The sequence below is a fragment of the Leopardus geoffroyi genome, chromosome C2 (assembly GCF_018350155.1).
Source record: "Leopardus geoffroyi isolate Oge1 chromosome C2, O.geoffroyi_Oge1_pat1.0, whole genome shotgun sequence".
NCBI lineage: Eukaryota > Metazoa > Chordata > Mammalia > Carnivora > Felidae > Leopardus > Leopardus geoffroyi.
Genome location: NC_059333.1, coordinates 66,535,565 through 66,539,830, shown reverse-complemented (window position 1 = coordinate 66,539,830; position 4,266 = coordinate 66,535,565). Strand labels below are relative to the sequence as shown.

Here is a 4,266-nt window from a genome sequence, read left to right as displayed (position 1 = left end):
CTATGGCAAAAGCAAGCAACTTAAGATATGTCAGATTTTCTGGCTGTAAACAAATAAACTGGGGGAAATGAACATAATGAAGTGTAGAGTTTTCAAGTCAATTCCTAATATTTTTAGCAGTCCTTACCCAAAAAAAATTCTAATCAGTTTTTAATAAAACCTATTTCTAAAGCAGCAGTATGAGAACTTGATGTTCATGGTCTCTTTCACAACCAGGACTTGCTTTCTTACAAACCTCTATCGTGGAGTTTATAAAAATCGGATAATGCTGCCTGGCTCATGAATAGTTTACATGAGTTCAGACTGAAAGGATGCCAGAGAAAGAAAGAGAAGCCTTCAGAAGGGCTGGGAAGGGGACTCAATGGAGAAATAGAGGCTGTGTGGGAGAGCTGGGGGGCCTTGGGGCATGACTCCAACCACACCCTCCTCTCTGACACCTGAGCCAGAGCAATGTGTGGGGAGCAGGGAGGGACTTCAGGAATACATGCTCCCTCAAGTTCTCTCTTTATAATCAAACAGAAGAAAACTATGTGATCTCCCATCACCCGTATTTAACTGAAGGTGAATCCAGGTTGGAAAATGAGAGAAAGTGCCTGGGGTCAATGTGCATGGGCCTCGCTAGGACTTTGAGGAGAAAAAGCACAATCAGGACCTAATGAGCCTGGGCCTTCTGCCAAGGCTGGCCAGGCTACAAGAACAGGATTGGGCTTCTCCTCAGGGAATATGAGCATATAAGTCACCAGCTGACAGGGCCCTGTTCCCTGACTCAGCACACAGAATATAGGGACCACCAGGGGAGCGTCCATGGGGTTTATATAGCAACAACAAATAAACAGCACCAGCACTTTAGAGTTTACAAATAACTTTCATCTTCTTTTGTTTTCATTTTTATTCCATGGACTCTTCACATTTCCAACCATGGGTAAACTCTTAAGAGAAATAATGCCTGAAATACTGTTTAATTTCCAAGTTGCAAGGGAAAGATTCAGTAAGGTGTTCTACATATAATCACGTGAGACCTGGGTTCTGAGGAAGTAAGTGGTCAGCACACACTGGGGACTTGCTGCACTGGTGGGCTCACTCAATAGGCTCAGTTTTGTTCTATACCCTTGCGGCTGTTCAGAGAGCTAGAATGTTCCACCACGTATAGAGAAGAGCATGTGCAGGCTAGTCCTACTTGTAGTATGGCAAAAACCTGCCAGATGGGACTGGGCAAACCTTGCTGTCTACAAGCCTTCCTTCCTCTCTCAGGTGGACACATGACATTTCCAGAAGAAAAGAACACTGTTCATCCATTTTCCAATCTAGTAAGGCTGACATTCCCAAATAGGTGAGTCAATAACCAAGACTAAACTCTCTCCCACACTTTAGACTCCCAGTGCATGATTTTTCCCTAGGGAAGAAGTTTCCATGTTGATACAGTCCCCTTCATGAAATTTTACAAGCAGCCTACAACTTTCAATATCTACTCTTGCCTTCAATGTCATAGCTCTGTGTGTTGCTGACACAAATCTACTCCACCGATGCGAGGCATGAACTCCTGGAGAACCATCTCATCCAAAGCAGACAGCTCTTCAATGTTAGTACCTGCACCAAGGTGCTAGCATTTGCTTTGGCCTTGAAAAGCCTGTGACCCTAAATGGGTCCTGGACCATGAATGCAGCACCACCAGCTATGGGCCCAACAATGTGAGCTATTTCAGGCATTAATTCCTTCATGGAGGCATAGAGGGATCCTTAGCTTTAGAGGATGGAGAAGACATTTAATAGAGATACGTCACATCTCTCTCTCTCTCTCTCTCTCTCTCTCTCTCTCTGCTCAAGCTCAAGTAAACCCACATTTGGCCTCAAAGCCCTGAAGGTAACTGAAGAAGCTCCTGGGTCTGCCAGAGGTGGGTTGGGAGTCCCCCCAGGCTTCAGGATTAAGCCTGAAAATTAGTCAATTGAATGCTAATTTGAGATTGGGTGATAAGGTAGCAATAACTGCTGGGGACCCTGTAAAGCCTGGCCTATAATTTCTGTAAAGTGAGTGGCAAGCAGTGCTTCAGAAGCTCCCCCTCAGGTCGTCCTACACAGCTGGGCAGAACCTCTCTGAGCTTTCCGCTGCTCTAGGTGCCACCTCTGTCATCAATTAGCAGTGATAAAGAGAAGATCCATGAAGGTGATTCAGCAAGGGAGAAGAAATAAAAGCAAAGAAAAGCTGGAGGATAAGCAATTTAAGGGAATGTGGGGAAGAACAAGGAGGGATGGTTAAGAAAAGAGCAGTCACTGTAGCTGTACCCCCGCTGTGGTCCTCAGTGTCTGATACACACTATTTGCATCCCATCTTTTGACTAAACCTCTTAAAAATTTTTGCATTAATGGGTTGGTGTTCTTATTTGCATTTCATAGATGGAGACATGAAGGGTGGGGACTGAAGTGTCCTTGCCCAACAACACACCATGAAACAGAGATCCCCCCAGCCCTTTGGCCTTTGGCCTTTGAAGAGTAAAATACCTGTTGAGTAAGCCGTATCCATTTTATGTTCTTTGAACCCCCTCCCTGAATGGGTTCCAAGATGCAATTTGCCATTGCTGACCTGCACCCTTCTTAATTAGAAACTATCATATCATTGTATTTTCAGAATTGTACTGTAACATCAGAACAATGAAAACAATTATAGAACCTGAGATATGGAAGCAACTTTTGAGATCATTGAGCTCAAGCTCCTCATTTTCTAGATTGAAACTGAGTGCAGTCCAGTGAGGTGAAGAGGTTTACTGAAGTCACAGGCTATGCAGAAAAAGCTGGGACTATGATCTAGATATCTTGATTCCAAGAGTCATAACAGACAAATTTGTTTCTTTTTTTATACAAAATCCAAAGTATTTAGCATTCCCAGAGCATTCCAAATGGGTGAACAATAGCAGAGAACTCAGTGTGATCCAAAGCAAGGATCTTCAAGAGTATTTTTGGCTTTTAATCTGTTAGCCATAAGGAATATTGAATTTAGCAAAGTACATCGAAGTTTTCTAGGCAGCATGTTAAGAACAGCTGAAACCAATTAAATGCTAATCTGTCTGATGCAGAGTGGAAAAAATGTTCCAGAGGTCTCTCCACCCTGAGATGTTCTTGGCAATGAGTTTCTGTGCTGTGGGCCCCCTCCCATCTCTCTTAGTCATATACACTCAGGAAGAGAAGACCCGGCCAACTCCCTTTAAATCTAAGAAGAGAACAGAACCAGCCCAAACTTTCCTCTTGAAATAAAAGTGCATCCTACGAAGAGAAGGTTGTAGACTCTGGGACAACGTACAGCTCAGTTGTGAGAATACAAGAGACTGAAAAATGCAGTGAAGTCCAGCCACATCAGTCAGTCCTCTGTGGTCACTTCATAGACTGATTAAGCATCTCTGTTTCCTTATCTCCTAACACTACTTTCCCCAGAATCCCACCTTCTTCCATGAGAGATAGATAGCAAAGCAGATTTTCAAATCCAACAAACTGAATTTGGGCTTTGCAATTATTAGATGTGGTCTTAGGCAACCTCAATTTACTTACTTGTTAAAAGGGAGTAATAATACCAACCTTTAAAAATTAAATGAGATGGGGGCACCTGGGTGGCTGAGTCAGTTGAGCATCTGATTTAGGCTCAGGTCATGATCTCATGATTTGTGAATTTGAGCCCCACATTGGGCTGTCTACTATCAGCATGGAGCCCACTTCAGATCCTCTGTCCCTCTCTCTCTGCCCCTCCCTGACTCATGCTCTCTCTTTCTCTCTCTCTCTTTGTCTCTCAAAATAAATTTTAAAAAATTAAATGAGATAATACTTATAGAGTATCCAATTCATAGTATAATATCAACAAATGCTGGTGTTCCACACCATGCTTCCTAATTTTTTTTTAATTTTTTTTCACGTTTATTTATTTTTGAGACAGAAAGAGAGCATGAATGGGGGAGGGTCAGAGAGAGAGGGAGACACAGAATCTGAAACAGGCTCCAGGCTCTGAGCTGTTGGCACAGAGCCTGACACGGGGCTCGAACTCACGGACTGCGAGATCATGACCTGAGCTGAAGTCGGACGCTTAACTGACTGAGCCACCCAGGCGCCCCACCATGCTTCCTAATTAATTGTTCACATACTCTTTTCTTATATTAAAACCATTTTTAGTCACTTTTCTCTTAGTCTAGTTCAAGTGTGTCACAGTGAGTATGTGTTTTATCTGTCTGTCTGACTACCCTGCTGTGTCTGTCCTAGAAGAGAGATGGATAAGAATATGTGTATTTGG

At 43.2% G+C, this 4,266-nt stretch overlaps 1 long non-coding RNA gene across 1 annotated transcript; it reads left to right on the top strand.

Annotated features, from left to right (window-relative positions):
• The first annotated feature begins 538 nt into the window (after positions 1–538).
• Positions 539–3,581, top strand: LOC123576109. The gene is made up of 3 exons (XR_006701167.1): positions 539–1,330; positions 1,824–1,860; positions 2,391–3,581. It is a non-coding gene; the product is annotated as an uncharacterized LOC123576109 (long non-coding RNA).
• Positions 3,582–4,266: the final 685 nt, after the last annotated feature.